This window comes from Loxodonta africana, chromosome 4 (genome assembly GCF_030014295.1).
Source record: "Loxodonta africana isolate mLoxAfr1 chromosome 4, mLoxAfr1.hap2, whole genome shotgun sequence".
NCBI classification, from domain to species: domain Eukaryota; kingdom Metazoa; phylum Chordata; class Mammalia; order Proboscidea; family Elephantidae; genus Loxodonta; species Loxodonta africana.
Window position 1 is genome coordinate 146,965,533 of NC_087345.1, and position 22,614 is coordinate 146,988,146.

Here is a 22,614-nt window from a genome sequence, read left to right on the forward strand (position 1 = left end):
CAAATGCAATGTGCAGTCCTATTTTGAATACTAATTCATATAAACCAACTGTGAAAAGACATTTTTGAGGATTTTGAGGAAATCTGAATATGAACTGGTTATTAAAATTCTTATTAATTTTGTAAGGGTGATAATGACTTTGTGGTTATATATATTTTTTAATGTTTTTTGTATTAGAGACACATATGGAAGTATTAAGTGATGAAAGAATATAACATCTGAGATTTACATTAAAATACTTGGGGGTAGGTGGTTGGTTTCTAATCTTTAGGTCTCAGGTTATGTTACCTTCTTGGGGATCCTTGACAAAAGCAGGAGTTTTCTCCATCCCGTTAATTTCTGTCATTTCAGTCTTTTGGTTTATTTGACAGCATTTATCAGTAGCTGTAAATAAGGAGTTTTGTCTATTTATTGTGTTCCGCACTTCCTAGACTACAAACCCCAGGACAGGGACTATCTGGTTCACCACTTTATACTCAGCGCCTAGTACACTGTATGGCACATAGTAAGCTTTCAGTAAATATATATCAAAAGAATAAATGCAGGAAAGCTTGATTTCATGTAGTATTTGCATTTTGGTGTTACCAAATTTAGAATTTTAGTATAAACTTTTAGATAGAAAAATCTATTGTAAATGTCTAAAGCTTCTTACTTTGTTTACCTTTTTTGGGAGAAGAGAGCAGTAAATGCTACCTAAGCTTTTGTATTTGAGGACTAATGTATGAGATAGATATGGACATTTTAAATAGTAATTTCTTTAATAGTTGCTACTTTGTTGTTAGCATTGAAGATAGAGTAAAAATTTTGTTAAATCATTGACCCACTCGGCTTTTTCTTATTGCAGAAAACCTATTCTCACATCATATACCCCATCATACCTGTATGCTATTTACTGATCACAGGTTTTTCTGATCCCCAAGTGCTTTTATGAAAAGGAAAAAAGAACCTGATGCTTTTACTTTCAGTATTTCTACAGGAGGGTGAATTCTTGTTCGAGTTTCAGGTGAAGGCTTTTTAGGCTCCTGAAGTACTGTGTCATCCTAAATTTAATAATACCATGTACCTTAAAAGCCTCAGTCTTGTTAAGAGTTTAAACAGTCTTTTGTATCTGTTGTGTCAAAATGAGTGAATGGTTTGTAAATTGTTTCAGTGCCGTTCTTTCACTTAACCCAAAAGTGTTTGGTTTGGATGCTACCCAATAGTTAGTTTTGAAGGCACTATACAAAACAGAAACCTTGCTTTGAATCAGCTAGACATTTTTCTTTGTTAATGGATTATTACATTATGTCTGTGTTTTAATCTTCAGGTAATTAATGTATGCGTTCCTATCTTTGATCATGTTTTTAAATTGCATCCACATATAGAAACTAAAGTGCAGAATATTCAGATGTTTAAAAAAGTTTTTATTGTGGAAAACGTCAATCATTTGAATAGTAGAATAATGTAATTAACTCCATATACCTACCAGCCAGCTTTAACTCATCAACTTTATATGTAGATTTTAGCTCTAAAATATAATAAATAAATATATATATATAAATTAATTCTAGGAAATGTAAGAATTGAATTCTAAAAATATATTAACTTCTCTGTTGCCATACCTACATGTATCTCAATTTTAGTTCCATTTGTTTTAATAGCCAACTCCACCTCTAATACATAATTTTCTATTTAATGTAACTTTAAAGATACCGAGACTTGTACTCAGTTGAGATTTTTTTTAAGTATGTAGATTTAATTTGTAGATCAAATCCCAGTTTAACTGCTCTAATGCAACTTGATATTTAAAGGAATTGTTTTAAAAATCAGTTTATTTTTGCATTTGTAAATTTGAATCTTCATGTATCTTATTATCTTAAGCCAACCCAGGAGCACTTGTAGTTTTCTTCTTTCAACAAGGGTACTTTTCTATTTTGTTTACCATTTGAGGGATATCCTTTATGTTAATACATAATAAATAATTTTGAAGTTAGTTAATTCACTGGAAAAAAAGGTAACTTAATTGGGTTCATACTGTCTTAGGCTGGGTTCTCTAGAGGAGCAAAACCGATGAAGTATGTATTTATATATAACCCACCAAACAAAAAAACCCTGTAGGATTTATATATAAATTTATATATAAAGAGAGATTTATCTCAAGGAAATAGCTCACACAGTTGTGGAGGCTGGCAAGTCCCAAATCCATGGATCAGGTGTCAGGCTGGAGGCTTCTCCCGACTCACATAGGTGCAGGGGCTGATGGACCCAAAATCGACAGGTCAGGTTGAAGGCTGCTAGCTTGTGGCATTGCGGGAGCTGGCAAACCCCAAGATCTGCGGGTCAGTCAGCAGGCTGCTGGCTCATGTCCCAAGAACCGGAGGTCAGAAGATGGCGAGTCAGATGCAGAATTCAGAGAGATTTCCCAGAACATCCTATATACTGGATGCAGGCCATACACCCAAGGAAACTGGTTGGTTTTCATCTGATGGGCTTTCAAATGATTGGCCTTTCCACTGATTGGCTGCTCACATCAGATCACAAAATGAAGGATGATACGTAGTATCTGCCAAACCACTAAGAATCCTGGTCTAGCCAAGTTGACACATAGCCTTAACCATCCACTCACATATTGTTTTCTTAGAAAATATAGAACAATATGTTATGTACTGGGAAGTACGTAGGTTTTGAAATTATAGTGACCTGGATTCAAATTCAAAGCCTCACCACTAATTACTAAGTTCATTCATTCAAGAAATACTTACTGAGAACCTCCTTTGTGCCCATAAGTATAAGTCCTTTTTTAAGATATGGAAGATATGTCAGTGAACAAAACAAGACAAGTTTCTTTTCCCCAGGTGCCTACATTTCAGTTGGGAAGACAGACAATATAGAAGTAAGCAAATAACACTTGATCCAATTTCTGATAGTAATAAGTGCTATGAAAAAACAAAGCAAGGAGGGGACAGAGAGTGAGGATGGGAAGGCAGGAGAGGAGCTACTTTTAACAGCGTGGTCAGGGTGTTGTTTGAACAAATCTAACTAAAGTAAAGAAAACAGCTGTGTAGATTTTTTTTTTTTTTTGTAAGGTAAAAGTTTAAGCAGAGAGTACAAGTGCCTTTATGCGGAAATAAGCTTTGCACTTTCTAGAAATAACATGGTAGTCTTCAGGGCAGAACAGAGTACAGAGAGAATGGTAGTAGATGAATGTGGAGAGGTAGATGAATTTGAGAAGTAGGCAGGGGCTAGGCCACAGTATGGAATGGAGTTTGGATTGTTTTGTAATGGTGGTAAGAGAAATTTGGGTCAAGGAAGTGGCATGATCTAATTTATGTTTTAACAAGATCTTTCTGGGTGCTATATGGAGAACAGAAGTCGGGGTCAGGTTAGGAGGCTGTTATCAGGTGATTGACAAAGTTGATTTGCACTACTCAGGTGGCAATGGTGATGTTAACAAGTGGACTTGCTAATGGATTTGATACTTGGGATGTGAGGAAAAGAGAAGACTTGGAAGCCTATAGGGAAAAAAGGATTTAAGTAGGAGACACTTTTGAGAAATTACATAAGATGAAGCCTGAAAATGGACTATTCAGTTTGGCAAGATAGAGGACATCCTTGACCTTGCCAAGAATGCTTTCAATGCAGGGTTGGGGATGAAAATCTGAATGGAGAAGATTGAAGAGAGAATGAGAGGCAAGGAAGCAGAGACAACAAGTATAGGCAATTTTAAAGAGTTTAGACATAACAAAGAGTAGACACACGGGAAAGCAAGTGGGTCAAGGAAGGTTCTTTTTTGTTTGTTTTGTTTTTAAGATTGGAGATAGTATGCTTATATGCTGATGAAAGAGATCTGGTTGAGAGGAGGCAATAATGAGTTAAGACAGTAAATAACTGGAGGAACAAAGTTCTTGAGTAAGTTGACAGATTTGGGAAGAAGTGGTAGTCCAGTTGCTTCTCCTTGTGAAATGAATGAAATATGGGGCAGTTCTGGACTGAGAGTAAGGAAAGGAGAAGAGGGATGTTGGAGATATGAATAGAGAGAAGGTAGTATGAAGTAAGTGTAGCAGAGAAAATTATCTAGAAAAGTGTAGGATTGCCAGGCGGTACTGTGGGCCCATTTGAAATGCATGTTTCTTTGTTTAAGAGAGTCCAGCCAAATGGTTGTGTTTTCTTCAGCCAAATTTAGCAGACTGGGTAGAGGCATAGAGTAAGTGAAGAGTTGTATTTAACAAGGACTGCAATTTGGCCAGGCAAGTAGAATGATAGAACAGAGGAGCAAAGGAGTTGAGGGACTGTGCAGGGGAGTGGTTAAAGTGTGGTCTATGGAATCTAGGCTGGGAAAAGAGGGAACTAGAAACATGAGAGGGATATTAGGCAGTGAATATATAGTTGGGTCAGTGCGTTAATTTATTTAATCCTCAAAATAACCCTCTGAGATAGATTCTATTATTATCCTCATGTTACAGATGAGGAAACAAAAGCACAGGGGGGGAAGGCAATATGGCCGGCTAGTAAGGGATGAACTGGGAATTCAGATCTTGGCACTCAGCCTTTGAAGCCATTACATTATATTGTCTGGGATCACTTGAGTAGAGGTGGAAAAAACAGTACACCAAGTTACTAAAATCATTTAAAAATGAAGAGATGTAATCCCTTAGGCCCAGAGGTGACTGCTATAAGGAAGAGTATGAGGTGGTTTTACACAATGGCATGTGCTTCAAAGGAGCTGTGGAAGAAGGGGGAAAAATAGCCTAGAAGCATTATAAGGAGCAAGGAGGGGCTTAAGTCACCTCCAGACAATTTGGTATGTAGTATACGGAAGACTGAAGTACGTGGAAGACCGAAGAAGAGTTGACACCTTTGAATTGTGGTGTTGGCGAAGAATATTGAATATACCATGGACTGCTAAAAGAACAAACAGATCTGTTTTGGAAGAAGTACAGCCAGAATGCTGCTTAGAGGCAAGGATGGCAAGACTGCGTCTTACATGCTTTGGACATGTTGTCAGGAGGGATCAGTCTCTGGAGAAGGACATCACACTTGGCAAAGTACAGGGTCAGCGGAAAACGGGAAGACCCTCAATGAGGTGGATTGACACAGTGGCTGCAACGATCACCTCAAGCATAACAACGATTGTAAGGATGGCACAGGACCGGGCAGTGTTTTGTTCTGTTGTGCATAGGGTTGCCGTGAGTCGGAACCAACTCAATGGCACCTAACAACAACAACAGTATATGGAAGAAAAAATTGCCACTCACTGAGGCAGCTAAGGAGCCCTGTTGGCACAGTGGTTAAGAGATTGACTGCTAACCAAAAGGCTGGCAGTTTGAATCCACCAGTCACTCCTTACAAACCCTGTGGGGCAGTTCTACTGTGTCCTGTAGGGTCACTAATGAGTCAGAATTGACTCAACAGCGACAGGTTTTGAGGGGGTTTGAAGGAGACTGTAATGGAAGTAGTATCCTAAGGGGGGTTAACAAGAAGGTGAGGGAACCATTTAGAGAAGAGTCTGGTCATATGAGAGATTTTGCCACAACAAGATTCTGAGTTTCAGAGGGCACAGCGTATGGAATAAAGATGGGAAATTGAGTCAGATTAGAGGTTGGAAAACAACATAGGAATGAGAATTCAGGTGATAATTGATGGATATCCTGGGAGGCTTAGCTTCTAGGATGACCAAGATAATGGGGAATGTAAAATATGATATTAGTCTTGATTTTCTCTTAGGGGGAGGTGAAAATCTGTTTTATGTAGGCCCTTAGAGGGCTTGGAGCCCTGGTGACACAGTAATTAAAAGCTATGGCTGCTAACCAAAAGGTTGGTAGTTCAAATCCACCAGCTGCTCTTTGGAAACTCTATGGGGCAGTTCTGTCCTGTCCCATAGGGTCTATGTGAGTTGGAGTCGACTCGATGGCAACGAGTTTGGTTTGGTATTTGGTTTCCAGGGCTTGGTCTCTTAAGCAGTTTGTTTTAATGAAGTAGACAGTATTGAGCCCAGGGCAGAGTAGCCCTACCAAGAACTTAGTGATGTTTGCAGATCATATGGCCTTCCCAAGCCTTGGTATTTTCACCTGTGAAATGGAGCTAAGTGCAGTTTTGCAGGTATTTAAGATTTAAAAATAATACGTACATAGAACCTCATTAGAGACTGGGTTATAGAAGGTGTTTAAAGCATTTATCCTCTTCTATTTATGTATTTATTTATTTATTTAGAAAAATCTAGTCCCTACTGCCTTTATATTCTATAATGGTTGGTTCATTTGTTGCTGTTATTCCTATAAATGATGAATATAAATGTTTATATATATTAAAAAATATATATACATTTTATATATATAAATAATAAAGGTATGTGTGTGTATGTATAAATAAAATGGTTGATTCATTTGTTGGGCTTTCTCCCCCACTAGATGGATGTTGTGGGTGAATAGTGTGATCCCAATCTTTGTTTATAATGTTGAGCTTTTCATGCTGTGCATTTTGTTCTGAGCTGTAAATGATAGAATGTATTCCTAGCCATCTTATCCCAAATAAAGTCATATTGATTTTTGTGCAGCATTTAATAAAATAAAAAATAATCTCCTGGTGTCTATTCTGTATTGTTCACAGAAGCAGTTTCTAAAGAACAAGCCTGAATCTGTACAATATAAATGCCTTATCTTGTTTACTTGATATAAACTGGCATTTTTAAAATCAGAAAGGAGATAAAAATCATGGTTAATTGTTATCATTCTTTAAAATAATAAGGGTAAACCTGAAAAGCTTTTGATTTGCAAGTAAAATATTTTTGAAATACAGCTAATCTTCTTACCAAATATTTTAAGGAAATTTGGTATTATTGAAGTATAGCAACTCTGTCTATTTAGAAAGTTAATTTTTTTTAAACAGTGATTTATATTGTAGCTAATAAGCTGCTGCTAGATCCCTAAATCTTAAAGCTGACCTTCCCTTTGAACCCAGCTTTAATGTAAGCACTTTTTCGAGATGGTTAAGGGTTGGGCCAGCCAGGAGGACATTAATGGTATTCTGTTTGAGGGAAGTTGGAATCCCTAAATAGTTCCCAGGACTTCTTTTCTAGGCCAGAAGCTGTCTTAGGCATTATATATTTCTTAATTTTTTAATTTATTTTTTTAATTGTGCTTTAGATGAAGATTTACAGAGCAAATTAGTTTCTCATTAAATAATTAATGCACATATTGTTTTGTGACATTGCCAACCCCAAGACGTGTCAACATTCTCCCCTTTTCAACCTTGGGTTCCCCATTACCAGCTTTCCTGTCCCCTCCTGGCTTCTTGTCCTTGCCCCTGGTTTGGTGTGCCCATTTAGTCTCATTTTGTTTTATGAGCTATATTTCTTAATTTTTCCTTGGTTTTGTTAATAATGGCTACTCTGCCTCTTGGGAATGTAATTAGTAAAAGACATAATTAACTTTGAAGTATAAAAAGTAAGGGTAGTTTTATTTGGTCATTTTTCCATCCTTTCTATTTAGTTGTTAAAAATATAATGTAGTATTCAAGTTATCGGAGTTGAGATTACTGCCCTACTTCCTTTAAAAATGCTTATATTTTAGTATTATGTTACTTATTAAAATTTTTTTTTCAAAATTAAACTAAGCTGTGTATTAACTCACTTTGAATCCTTCCCCTGCTTTTTAAAACTTTCTGAGAGGCACTGAGCAGTATTTTTCAAACTTCAGATCGTGACCCGTTTGTTGTTGTTGTTGTTAGGTGCTGTTGAGTCACTTCCAACTCACAGCCACCCTGTGTACAACAGAATGAAACACTGTCTGCTCCTGTGCCATCCTCACAATCGTTGTTATGCTTGAGCCCATTGTTGCAGCTACTATGACAGTCTATCTTGTTGGGGGTCTTCTTTTTCGCTCACCCTCTACTTTACCAAGCATGATGTCCTTCTCCAGAGACTGATCCCTCCTGATAACGTGTCCAAAGTATGTGAGACGAAGTCATACCATCCTCACTTCTAAGGAGCGTTCTGGGTATACTTCTTCCAAGACAGATTTATTCGTTCTTTTTGGCAGTCCATGATATATTCAATATTCTTCACCAACACCATAATTCAAAGGCATCAATTCTTAGGTCTTCCTTAGTCATTGCCCAGCTTTCGTATGCATATGAGGTGATTAAAAACACCTTTGTCTTGAGTCCGGCTCACCTTAGCCCTCAAAATAACATCTTTGCTTTTTAACACTTTAAAGAGGTCCTTTTGCAGCAGATTCGCCCAATGCAGTGGGTCTGATTTCTTGACAGCTGCTTCCATGGGTGTTGATTGTAGATCCAAGTAAAATGAAATCTTGACAGCTTCAGTCTTTTCACCATTTGTCATGATATTGCTTATCGGTCCAGTTGTGAGGATTTTTGTTTTATGTTGAGGTATAATCCATACTGAAGGCTATAGTCTTTTTACTTCATCAGTAAGTGCTTCAAGTCCTCTTCACTCTCCACAAGCAAGTTGTGTCATCTGCATAACACAGGTTGTTAATGAGTCTTCCTCCAGTCCTGATGCCCTGTTCTTCATATAGTCCAGTTTCTGGGGGTATTTACTCAAGATACAGATTGAATAAGTATGGTCAAAGATGCAACCCTGACGCACACCTTTCCTGACTTTTTTTTTTATTATTATTTTTGTTGTGCTTTAAGTGAAAGTTTACAAATTAAGTCAGTCTCTCATACAAAAATTTATATACACCTTTCTGTATACTCCTAGTTGCTCTCCCCCTAATGAGTCAGCACACTTCTCTCCACCCTGTTATTTCCGTGTCCATTCAGCCAGCTTCTCTCCCCCTCTGCCTTCTCACCTCCTCTCCAGACAGGAGCTGCCCAGATAGTCTCATGTGTCTGCTTGAGCCAAGAAGCTCACTCCTCACCAGTATCATTTTCTGTTTTATAGGCCAGTCCAATTCCTGTCTGTAGAGTTGGCTTTGGGAATGGCTCCTGTCTTGGGCTGACAGAAGGTCTGGGGACCATGACTTTCGAGGTCCTTTCCTGACTTTAAACTGTGCAGTATCCCCTTGTTCTGTCCGAATGACTGCCTCTTAGTCTATGTACAGGTTCTCCATGAGCACAGTTAAGAATTCTAGAATTCTCATTCTTCACGATGTTATCCATAATTTGTTATAATCCACACAATCGAATGCCTTTGCATAATCAATAAAACACAGGTAAGCATCTTTCTGGTATTTTCTGCTTTCAGCCAGAATCCGTCTGACACCAGCAATGATATCCCTGGTTCCACATCCTCTTCTGAATAGGCTTGAATTTCTGGCAGTTCCCTGTCGATGTACTGCTGCACAACTGCTCTTGAATGATCTTCAGCAAAATTTTACTTGCGTGTGATATTAATGATATTGTTCAATAATTTCCACATTCCACTGGATCACTTTTCTTTGGAATAAGCATAAATATGTGTTTCTTGGCATTGACGAGTGAGCACTTCCACTGCTGCATCCGTTTATTGAAACATCTCAATTGGTGTTCCATTCAATTCCTGGAGCCTAGTTTTTCACCAGTGTTTTCAGTGCAACTTGGACTTCTTCCTTCAATACCATCGGTTCTTGATCACATGGTACCTCCTGAAATGGTGAATGTCAACCAGGTCTTTTTGGTGTGGTGACTGTGTATATTCCTTCCATCTTCTTTTGATGCTTCCTGCATTGTTCAGCATTTTGCCCATAGAATCCTGCACTGTTGCAACTAGAGGCTTGAATTTTTTTTTTTCTTTAGTTCTTTCGGTTTGAGAAATACTGAGCGTGCTCTTCCCTTTTGGTTTCCTAACACCAACCAGGTCTTTGCATGTGTCATTGTAATACTTTACTTTGTCTTCCTATTCTGTCTTATCCTGGAAGCTCAGCTGAAATTGTCCACCATGGGTGACCCTGCTGGTATTTGAATACCGGTGGCATAGCTTCCAGCATCACAGCAACACACAAGCTCCCACAGTATGACAAAGTGACAGACGCATGAGGGCATGACCCGTTAATGATTGTTAAATCATCTTAGTGGGTTGAAATCAGCATTAAAGAAAATAAACAAATAGAATACGTTGCTCACTCATAGTAAGTGTAGGTATTGTTTCATGACACTTTTATTGTATGTATATGTGTTTATGTAAGTGTGAAAATGTGAAATACTTTTTACTGTAGGTCACAAAGTTTAAAAACCATAACCACAGAGAATATTTTAGGTAAAGGTTTTATAATCCTTTTTGCAAGCATTTAAAAATTTTGAGCTTTCAGCCATATGACTAGTACCATTGTTTGCTGAATATTTTAGAAGAAAATTGAAGTTTTTTTTTTTTTTTAAAGAAACTGCTTTAAAAGTGACTTCTACGTCTGACATTGTCTTACAATCAATAGCTGAAATGCCAGAGCTGAGCAAAAATCATGCCTCTGTGAGTTCAGGAAACATCTATTAAGGATAACATGACAGTTCGTAGAGATATTGAAATATATAGGCACAAGTTTACATAGCCAAGAAACCACAATCAAATTTTAGCCAGGCACATGTTGAAATGTATCATATTCGTTATTTGTTTTATTTTTTCTTTTTAAAAATGTTGGCCTATTTAGTTAATAAATTTGACTCTCAGTATTCAAACTCAAAGGAATTTTAAAAAGAGATATACTTGTCACTTGAATCTTGTCCGATTTCTCAAGGATGTAATTAATTTTTCCTACTTGAATTTTTTTCTGCTCACTAAATAAGTAATTTACCTTCATTTTTCCTATCATTTAAGTATTATTAATTGTTAAAAAGGTTTTGGAATAGGTTTGATTTGGGTCCTAGTGTATATCTTAATGCTATTTCTGGAATTAGGGAGGACCAATTTGTGGGATTTTTCCACTATGGGTATTTGTACTGTCTTACTTCCATGCCTTAATTTCTCAAAGCCTCTTTTTCCTCTTCTACAAAATGTAGGTGATATTAAATTCATACTCCAAATATCAAATAGATGGTACCTCAATGCTTATTTAAATCCCCAAGAAATTGGAGATTGAAATGTGCTGATTGGGGCATGGTATTTTTTCATTAAGTACTATTTGAGTAAAAGTACAACATATTGAGATTACTGCCTGGTGAGTGGGACTTGACTGTTGATTTGAAACAGTGGATATAGTCTGTCCTCACTTAAATAATTGGTTTTGAAGGTAGATGACTAGCAAGCAAGCCCTTCATCATGGTTCATTACTTAGTTACAAGTGTTTCAGTGTAGATTTTGACTACTGAATGCCGGTTTTATATACTAGCATAGTTTTATATACATAGAAAAGGTGTTCTATTTGAAAATATTGTTACAGAATAATAATACAACTCCTTAACATATTTAGAATCACTTGAAGTTAATTTTAGCTCAGCCAGCTCACTTTAGAGAAAACTAAAAGCAAGTACAATTGGAACAGTGTATTGGTCTGTTATAAATAATAAGCTTATTAGATATCTTGTATATCCCAGCTTATACATTTAAACCACTTAGTAATGTTAATTTCTCTTAATGTATATAAATCATCTTATAAGATTTCTGGTCTGCCTACTGAAGAGTTAATTTTCTCATACTGTATTTTTTTCTTTCTTCATGAGTAAACAAAAGTCATTAAAATATGAGCAGCTACTTTTAAATCCTATTATGATTATGACAGAAATCTTCAATAGCAAAACAATTTAAGTTGAAGGCTGACATTCTATATCCTTGATTCATGTTGTGTGAACAAAAATAGTCATGACTCCAGACTTAATGGTCTGAGACTAGAAGGACCCTGGCGGTCATGGCCCCCAGACCAGGACAGGAACCATTCCTGAAGCCAACTCTTCAGACATGGATTGGACTGGACAATGGGTTGGAGAGGGATGCTGGTGAGGAGTGAGCTTCTTGGATCAGGTATACACTTGAGACTATGTTGGCATCTCCTGCCTGGAGGGGAGATGAGATGAGATGATAGAGGGGGTTAGAAGCTGGCGAAATGGACACAAAAAGAGAGAGTGGAGGGAGAGAGTGGGCTGTCTCATTAGGGGGAGAGTAATTGGGAGTGCGTAGCAAGGTGTATATGGGTTTTTGTATGAGAGACTGACTTGATTTGTAAACTTTCACTTAAAATTAATAAAAATTATTTAAAAAAATAGTTTTTTCATGGTAAGAGCAGGGTGCCAGATGTAATTTAAAAGTGCTTTGCTTTATGCCACATCTTAAATAATAATGTAAGTCTAGTTTGTGTATCTGTTCAATAACCTTTTTTTATAGGGATGTATATGTCATGAAAATTGATTCCTGTGTACTTTTTGTTGGGGGGGGTTGTTTAATATCTGTATTCTGTGATATTACTTGCCACATCTTTGTCCTTAAAATGTCTCAAGCTTTTTTTTCTGAATTTATTTTATTTTTGAGGTTACTATTGTGTTTGCTCTATAGCTGTATTTTTTTTCTTCCAGTTGCTTTCATATTCATTCTGAATTAAGCATGGTAGTTGATGTGTGATGATAAAACTTTTATTTTAAAAAAACTAGACTACCTCCTTACTTTAAATACAAGCAAAACGTGGACTCCCTTCCCCAGTTTTTTTGATTCTTAATACAAATATCGGAGCTGTGGTGGCACAGTGGTTAAGAGCTCGGCTGCTAACCAAAAAGTTGGCAGTTCCAGTCCACCAGCTGCTCCTTAGAAACCCTGTGGGGCAGTTCTGCTCTGTCCTCTGAGGTCGCTATGAGTCAGAATTGAATCGACAGGCTTGGTATGTATACAAATATTGCAGTAGTTGATAATCCAATGTATTAGGGTAAGTGGAAGGGAAGAATTGAATTTTTGCACACAGATTTACTTTTTCCCCCATGTAATAAGTTTATTCACAAACATGCTCAAAGAGCTCAGTAGAGTTTGATCCATTTATCAGAGGCTGGGTTTCTTAAAACATTCTTCCCTCTTATCTGTTTCATGGATAAATATAAACATCCTTATTTCTTAAGCACTTGTCTTACTATAAAGAAAGGTGCAGCAAATCCAAATCCAAAGTATACAGTCATCATAACTAGGAACCACCACTTGTTTTCCACTGAAAATGCACATTCTTACCTGGGCCCTCCTCAAAGTGGCTTCTGTGGACAACAGAGGCAGTAAACCGATGCTCTGCCCCTACATGGCGCTGTTGGAGGTTCTGCGAAAGGCACAGAGACAGAGGGTTGAAGAAATGGCGGCACCAACGCATGATATCCTTTATACAAAACCGTGGTTAGATATCTTGAATGTGAAATAGCAAGGGACATTCCAAGGTATAAAGTATATTTCATACTTGAATTTTATAAAATTTGACAGAAGTTTAAAAAGAAAAAACTAGGACAGTTCAACTATGCCACTGAACTATAATTTAGGCTATAATTTAATTAAAAATTATTTTTGAGCACTCGCATGCCATTAAAAAGAAAGCATTCAACTTCTTTGCTATTAGCATGTGTAAGTTTGAATACGTCATTCTTAGACAGTGTTTATTACTTATGATTCTGTACTTGATGCCTGGGTATTTGAGAGAGTATAGGGGAGAAATGGAAAGCCAAAGCTTATTTTTTGGTAGAGTACACCAAGTTTGTTTTATTTTGTGCTACCTTGATGAGAAAATACATTGGTACAAAAACACTGAATAAAGCAACAGTTCTCTGTTGGCATGTTTTGATTTTAAAGTATGTCTGAGGAGTATGGGCCTTTTGTCCTGTAATGTATCCGGTTTGACTTAGTAACTATCTGTGCTTCCTTGATCATCTAGAAGGAGTTTACAGTTCCCTGTGAACTTTGCTGAAGTCCAATGACCTGCCTATCAAACAATAACAAACACAAGTCAAGCATGTAGGTCATTTACAGCTCTTTATGTGAGTATGTCTACCATTTTCTTTTTACCTTTTTCGACATTAAAGTCATGTCTTTGGTAGAAGTTAAAAATTCACTATCTTGGCAGTGACCCGATACAGGATCAAACGTTCTTTAATTTTTTTTTTTTTATTAAATATGCACATTACAGAAAAACGAGAAAGTAGGGAAGGAAAAGAAACATAACCTCACCACCCTAGTGCAATACTGTGTGTGCTTTTTTTAGGTGGGGAAAGGAGATCAATTTTAAAAATCACTAGTTTTCTAGTTGTCACATTGGTTTCGCTCTAGGATAAAGTCTGTTCAAATCCCATTTTTAAAAAAAGCTATTCAGAAATTATAGGTTTCTAAAGATTCCTCTTTTTGGTTAGTCATGTTAGTTTAGCTTCCTGATATGATATCTTCATCTTGGTTCATGCTTCTAAGAATGAGAAATACTGTCAAGCCATAATGTTCAAACTATATAAATAACTTTTTTTAATTCACTTGTTCAAATGTGTAGGGTACCACAATTTAACTCTAAGGAGACCACCAGTTTATTAACTAATAGCAACCTGTTTCCTGTGAACTTTGGGATAAAGCCCCCCATTTATTTTTGATTGTTTTTAAATTTTGTAAATGTGTAATTGACTAGAGTGGCAGCTCTTGATTAATCTTTTAAAGAATTGTGTTCCTAGTGGCGCAGTTGGTCAAGTGCTCGGCTGCTAACCAAAAGGTCAGCAGTTCAAACCCACTAGCCACTCCACAGGAGAAAGATGTGGCAGTCTGCTTCTGTAAAAATTTCAGTCTTGGAAACCCTATGTGGCTATTCTACTCTGCCTTGTAGGGTTAATATGAGTTGAAATTGACTAGATGGCAGTGGGTTTGGTTTACATATTTGCTCACATAAAATTGAACAAGGAAGTACACATTTCCAGCACATGTATGTGGAACCCTCAGTTGCTGGCTCTGACACATCAACTCAATTTATATGTTCCATCTTGGGTTAGCTCTCACCTTGGCTCAGTTGTAAAATAACACTAAATGCATGTGAATGTATTTTGTCATGATGACATTTTAGTGTGGAGGTTTTAGCCTTTTTTCATATAAATGTAAAACTGGAGTGATTCTTGTCTGACTTCTGTGTTTGTGGTAACAAACATGAGCAGTTGTGTTTGAAAGCCAAAATTTCTCACAATTTCAATTCCATGATTGTTTTAATTGAAGAATATCCTGAGACTGCAAAGAAAGCTGTTAAAACTATTATTATTGTAACTACTTACCTTGGAGAATCAATATTGTCTCTGTACTAAGAAACTTAAATCAACTGCAAAAAATAAATTGGAGCAAAACGTTACTGATACGATATCCTTGATTTTAAACTTTATATACATTAATCAGTTTTGTAGTTCTCAATGATTTTTATAGTCAATACATGTCATCAATTTATTTTAATCATTAATGTATACCAATAAAATACCTTTATTTTATTATCAGAGTTATATAAAAATTTTTATTTAAAAATACTGAAAATCCCTTACCTAGAAAAACACAGAAACAGCAAATATAGGTCCCCCTTTGATTTAGCAAGAAATTAATTGTCCCATGGAAATATTTTAAATAAACAAATCGAATCCACTATAAATGTTACCCATCTGAGAAAATGTGAATTAATTTGTAGACATTTTCTTTGAATGATCCACATAATTTTGTGTTATTCTCCATGTTAGCCATGAATGTAACTACTGCATTTTTTAATATATCAGACTTGCTTTCCTTCCATGGAAAAAGTAGATTGGCTGCCATGGTGTTGTATATTTTGTAGACATTTAATAACTACTACCTTACTTGATTGAATAAGAGTTAAACTTCATCAGGATTTTGAGGATTCATTGGGCTAAATATTTTTCTTCCACCATTCTAATTAGGAAAAAAGTGTTTCTGAGTACATTGTATTGTAAAAAGAATTGTAGAGCGCTTGTATTTTGCTAATCAAAAGGATAAATTGTTTTTAAAAGACTTTGTATTAGCGTTTTATATGTAAGCAATCATTGATGCTTAATATTTGTGAGTTATTTTCTGTAATTAAGTAAGTTTGGCATCATGTCTACTGAAACTCAAAATCTTTACAGTTATCAATTTATTTCATCATTTTAATGTTAATTTATTAGAGAGGGAATTAAGGCTATTTTTCAGCAGTTCAGCATGTACATTTATTATCAATGGCAGTTTGCTAGGTGTTGAGGGTTCAAAGAGGAAAATGGCCACCTACCATTGGAAATATTACAGAGAGGGAGGGGGATAGTCACAGAAAGGGATCATTTCGTTATAATACAGTATCTGCATGGCTTATCAAATGATAGAGCTCTGCATTGTTGTTAGTTCATTGCCATGAGCCTACTCCATCTCATGGTGATCTTTGTAAAAGAGAACAAAACATTACCTGGTCTTGCTTGGCATGTTTGAGCCCATTGTTGTGGCATCTTCCAGCACTATATTCGTATTCTATTGTGATCCATAAGGTTTTCACTGGCTAATTTTTAGAAGTAGATCACCAGGCCTTTCTTCCTAGCCTGTCTGAGTCTGGAAGCTTCGCTGAAACCTGTCCACCATGGATAACCCTACTAGTGTTTGAAATACCAGTGGCGTAGCTTCCAGCATCATAGCAACCCACAACTCACCAGATACCACAAACTGACAGACAGGTGGTGGGGAGATATGCATGGTTTATGTGTAAGTGCTATAGAGGGGCATTCGTTCAGTCTGCAGGTCCAGAGAAGGTTTTTGAACTAATGTTATATACTTTTAAATCCATGAGATTAAAACTAATTTCATAAGGTTTGAGTTGTGAAGTGTGCAAAAGAGAAGATAATACACTAAATTATTTTATCTGTGCTTATACATGGTAGCCATGTAACTTCCAGCTGTTATTCATATTCTCTTCTCATATTTTAATTTTTCCACATGTTCATCTGTATATCTTCCAGTATTGATTGTTGAAGTCATTACAGTAATCCTTGCTAGCTGTCTTTAAATCTTTAAGAATTGTTGGCCCAGGAATGTATGCATGAAAATATGGGAGTAAAATTTCTCAACTCTGCCTCTCTTTGTGCTCCCTGTACTCCCCAGAATTCCTTTTTTACTCTTCTCTACCAGTGTCTCACTTTCTTCATACTTAGTATAACTACCACTTATCTTAAAGGTTTCACAGATCACTCAAACTCTAGTCTTCCTCTCTTCTGGATTTCTTTGTTCAATTATTGTCATGGAATTAATTTGTGAATTGTGATCCCCTTTCTGTTGCCTTAAAATATATTTGATATTTTTATTCACCTTTTCCAGTATTTCCATCTTTTTTCTTCAGCTTGTTTATAAATTCATTGAGGACAGGATATCATTAGAATTAGGAAACAGATCACCATTTTTACCGATACAAACTAGAAAAATACCAAAACAAAACAAATTAAAAATATATTTCATGTATCTTTAATACAGCAATTTAATTTTAATAAAAAATTACATAAAGTGGAAAGAAAATATACTAATAATATGTTAAATAAGTATTCAAGACTGATAGATATTTGGAAATTGCTAAATGATACTAGTACATTTTAATATAATGAAATTTTGAGGTTTTTTAAAGTTTATTTTATTGTAATTTATTATCTTCTCAGTTTTTCTTTTCAGTGCCCTGACATTAGAATGTCAGCCTTAAGTCATAACGTAGAAAAGTCACAAATTAAAAGGGTACCTTAATTTGACTTTTAAGTTTGTCACTTGAATAACTATTATTTTGAATAGATAGTAATTCTTCGTGTTAAATTAAAAGCTTTTTTACATTCCTTTCCAGCAAGAAAATGAAGCTTTAGATAACTGCTGGTCTTAGATATGCAGAATCAAAATCTTTCATGAGTTAACCAATAACTAATTTAGAAAATGATTGTTTTATATTTTAGCAGAAGATGTTGAGAATCTTTTTAGACTCCAGTTTATAAAAATCAGTTATAAAAAAAAAATCTCTTTTTTGGTTAAATTGTGGTATAAAGTAAGTTGTTAATATATGTAGTTGTAATATACACCATCTAACCAGCTTTATAAAAGAAACTATAAAAATTATGATAAAAGAACAATTTTAACAATGTTTTCCTGATGAAGAGATGTTGTTTCTCTTTCTTTAATCACAGTAACAAGAAAGTTTAAAGAAAAGGAGTATATATATACATATTGGGTGGCGGTGGTGGTGTTTTTCAATCTAGAATGCTGTGAAAATATTTTGACTTTCAAAGTAAAATCAGAAGGAAGACATTTCTTCTATATCTGAACATTGCTTTCTTACCCCCTTTTTTTTTTGGAGTGCTGGATTTTTTAAGAATTATTGTCTTACCACCTGTAGTATTTTATGTTAAAAGTAACTGATCAAATCTTTGTTTTAAAACATAGGATTAAGAGTTTATGCATTTGTGCTTGTTTTAGATGTATAAAGTGGGAATAAAAATACAGATTTTAAAGACCTTTGACCTTTCGGCAATAAAAAGAACCACAGAAATAGAACCTACTCCTATTGTTTTATCTATCTCCACTAGAATATAAGTTCTAAGAGGAAAGGGCTTTTGTCTGTTTTAGTCACTGCCGTGTCCTCAGTAGCTAGAACAGTGCCTGGCATATAGTAAGCATCAAATATTTATTGAATGAGTTAATTAAAATAGTTACACTTCAATACAAATACCTTTATCCTGCATACTTAGGTTACTGGGGAGTTATATAAATGAATTTTCCATGACATTTTCCCTTTTGTGACAAAAATGCCATTTTAATGTATTTATGGAAATCTTTTCAAACTATATGATGCATTTTATTAATTTCTTAACTAGAGTACTCCAAACATAACTTGCTGACTCAAGGATGCCATGATGAATAATAATTGTAATTCCTAGGTGAACCAGTGAAGCTTATAGGACTGTCCCCTTGTGTTAATAACCATGAGCTGGTATGTTGGCGATTTACAACAGATAAGAACTAATTTTCTAATGGTTTTTAAATTCCTGCTGTGGATGTTGTTTCATTCTACCCACAATTATCTGGGATGGCCTAAGACTGGCCCCTTTTCTCTTACCAACTAATGTAAATGGATTTTGGAAAAGATATTTACCATTGAGAAGCTTTTGCTTTCAGGTTCAGAGAACTGTGCTCTGGAATATTAAGGTTGCTGGATGCCTGACTACAGACTGAAAAAAAAACCTTGCTGTCGAGTCGATTCCGACTGATAGCGACCCTATAGGACAGGATAGAACTTCCGCATAGGGCTTCCAAGGAGTGACTGGTAGATTCGAACTGCTGACCTGTTGGTTAGCAGCCAAATGCTTAACCACTGTACCACCAGGGCTCCCTCTGACTACAGAGAAATAAGCATATCATAAAATAGGTTAGTCTGTGTAGTTGAAAGCATGTGCTTGTGGCAAAATTTCTATGTCCAAAGCAGCATTATTTTTTAGTGTTCCGCATTTCCCCGTACTGTTAGAAAATGGCATTTTGAAGAGAACAGTCACTCTTTAGTTGTTACCATAAGCAAAATTTTTGTAAACTTGAATTAAATGTAATAACTATATTTGTTCTGAAATGCAGTTATGTCTCATGAGAGGTTCTTTGCCTTTCAGAATGTTCATTCTGTGCTTAAGTATTTTTTTTTTTTACTTAGAACTTAATTTTAAACATTAGAAAATGTTTTATACATAAACAGCCTTTACAAACTATAATTAGAATTATGCAAATCTCATCATTTGTGTTAATTGAAATAAGTGAATTTTTCTGTTTTTGATAAATTCAAAATTTATATTATTGTTATCTATTTAATCTTTTACAGTTAAGGAATGGCTAATTGATTAAGATGAACACAAAATAATAGTATCTCTGGATGTTAGGATTATGTATGTTTGGTTTTTTTTTTTATTATTGTTTACATTGCTCATTTGTATTTTCTCCTTTTTAAAAATAACCAAACTACTTCAGTTTCCACTGATAGCAAGAATATAGAATGGTATTTATGTTCATTTAAGAGTTAGGCTTTACTCTGATTTTACAGTAGTTCTAAAGTAGTAAGATGCAAAAAATGTTCAGAAGTGACAAGAAAAGGGAACAATAAGTCAGACTGAGTAAACTCAAGCAAGAACTTAAACACCCGTGAAAATATAAAAGATGTAGTTTAGGGGAGATTCTGAAAGACTAAATTTATGTAGACAAGATATATACTTAGGTAGGAGAGAGGTGGGTAGATAGGGCAAAAGACACAGGCGAATATATTCTTACTTCAATGATAAATAATTGATTCTTGATCATCCATGAATATGTTGTTAATGGTTAATGCTAAATGCCAGGCCAGACTTTTCTGGCCCTAATCTTAGATTAGGGAGTACAAACTGATTTTTCTACTCATCTAACACAATCATCTGAAACAAAAAATGAATGTGTATGCTCAGTGCATTTCTAGAGCGATAGTAGTGTATTAACAGTCAGCAGTACAAATTCCTTCCTTTAGTTCAGTTCATTCTGCATAGCATTTCAGCAGTCAAATTTATTCTATGCTAGGACACTAAGGAAACCCTAGTGGCATGTAGTGGTTAAGAGCTATGACTGCTAACCAAAAGGTCGGTAGTTCGAATCTACCAGGCGCTCCTTGGAAACTTTATGGGGCAGTTCTACTCTGTCACTATGAGTTAGAATCTACTCGACAGCAACAGGATGGGAGGACACTAGGAGAAAAGGGAAAAGTGTATAAAAGAGTATAATCATAGCCATTTTTAATCAAGCGCTTGACTAAAAAAAAGGTTTTGTATTCCATAAGAAATAGAATTCATCTGAGAAAATCATTTTGAATAATTGATTTTTATAGTCAACAGTACCCTAGATATACTAGATGCTAATATCCATTTTTCCCTCTTATTTCTACAAAATTAGCATAGAAATATATAGAGTTATACCCTTTTTTTTTTAGCACGTATAATAGGTTAATATTTCTGGAGGGGAAAGGATCTTTACCTTTAGAAGCCCCACAACTATCTCTTTTCAAATGCCTACCAAGTCTGTGGTACATACTATGAATTAAACAAGACCTTAAGGTGACCCTATATTACCAATTAAGTCTGATACCAGTAAGAGCAGCTAATAGTAATAGTAGCATTGCATAATAAAAAAAAGGTTTTTTTTTGCTGTATTTAAATATTATACTTGATTAATCTACCTAATGACCTGCATAATAGTTTAAATGTATTTACTATTTTTCATGCTTTGACTCATTTAATTAAATTTTTACAATAACTGAGTCAGTTTTTTTTTTTATCATTTCCATTTTACTGATTAGGAGTGAAGGTGTAGAGAAGTCAAATAACTTCTTCAATGTGCTGTTGCTAATCAGTGGCGGACCTGGATTTAGACCCCCAGGAAACTCAGTTCATGTTATACAAACTAGGGTATGGTTTTATATTTCTGTTGATGTTGACGTTTACTTAAGACGGAGATCCCTTACTTTTTCTCCCTGGGATAGGTTTTCCACGGATTCATGGATTAACTATAGGCTTGGGTCTCAGAGAATTCAAGCCAGCAATTTAAATCTGATAGACCTCAGGGACAGCTCCTCAGTTATTCTACATTTCTGATAAAGTAAGATTTTAGGAATAAACAGAACACAGATTTTCATGAAGGTTCTAAAAAGTAAGAAAATAATAATTATGTCTTGAAGATTTCAAAATGGATTTCTTAGATAAAAAGCTCATGTTTCTCCTCAACAACAAAAAGACAAACATCCCAGTTAAAAAGTGGGCAAAAGACTTGAATGGGCATTTCTACAAAGAAGATATACAAATGGCCAATAAGCACAGGAAAAGATGCTCAGTGTCATTAATTATTAGGGAAATGCAAATCAGAACACAATAAGATACCACTTCACACCCACTAGGATGGCTATTATCGGAAAAACTTAAAAAATTTAAAAGAACATACAGAAATTGGAACCCTCAGACATTGCTGGTGGGAATGTAATATGTGCAGGCTCTATGGAAATGTTTGGTAGTTCCTTAAAAGATTAAACATAGAATCACCATAAACCCAAACCAAACCAAACCAGCTAACGTGAAGTTGATTCCAACTGATAGCAACTCTACAGGACAGAGTAGAACTGCCTCATAGGGTTTTCAAGGAGTGGCTGATGGATTTGAACTGCTGACCTTTTGGTTAGAAGCAGAGCTCTTAACCACTATGCCACAAGGGCTCCAGAATCACCATATGACCCAGCAATTCCACTCATAGGTATTTACCCAAAAGACTTGAAAGCAGGGACTCAGACACTTGTATAGCAATGTCCCTTGCAGCATTTTTCACAATAACCAAGAGGTGGAAATAACCCAAGTGCCAATCAGTAGACGGATGGATAAACAAAATGTGGTGTATACATACAGTGGATTAGCCATAAAGAAAAATGAAGTTCTGACACATGCTACCATATGGCTGAATCTTGAAAACATTATGTCCAGTGAAATAAGTCAGATAAAAAGGACAAATATTATATAATCCCACTTATATGAAGTATCTAGACTAGGCAAATAGATAGAGACCAGAGTTTATTAGTGGTTGCCAGAGGCTAGGAGCAGGAAAGAGCAAGGAGTTATTTCTGTTTGGAGTGATGACAAATTTTTGGAAATAGCGATGATGGTTGCACAACACATGAATATAATTAGTTTCACTGAATTGTATACTTAAAAATGGTTAAAGTGGCAAGTATATTTTACCAAAAAAAAAAAAAAAAG

At 35.5% G+C, this 22,614-nt stretch overlaps 1 protein-coding gene across 3 annotated transcripts in view; it reads left to right on the forward strand.

Annotated features, from left to right (window-relative positions):
* The window catches only part of TAF3 (TATA-box binding protein associated factor 3), a 245,935-nt gene that overhangs the window by 115,949 nt on the left and 107,372 nt on the right, over positions 1–22,614 (forward strand). The window contains exon 2 of one of the 3 annotated variants that reach the window (XM_064284839.1): positions 13,740–13,842. The exons of the other annotated variants lie outside the window; for them this stretch is intronic. The gene's annotated coding sequence lies outside the window, so the exon portion shown is untranslated. The remainder of the gene's footprint in view (positions 1–13,739; positions 13,843–22,614) is intronic. 3 annotated transcript variants of the gene reach the window in all.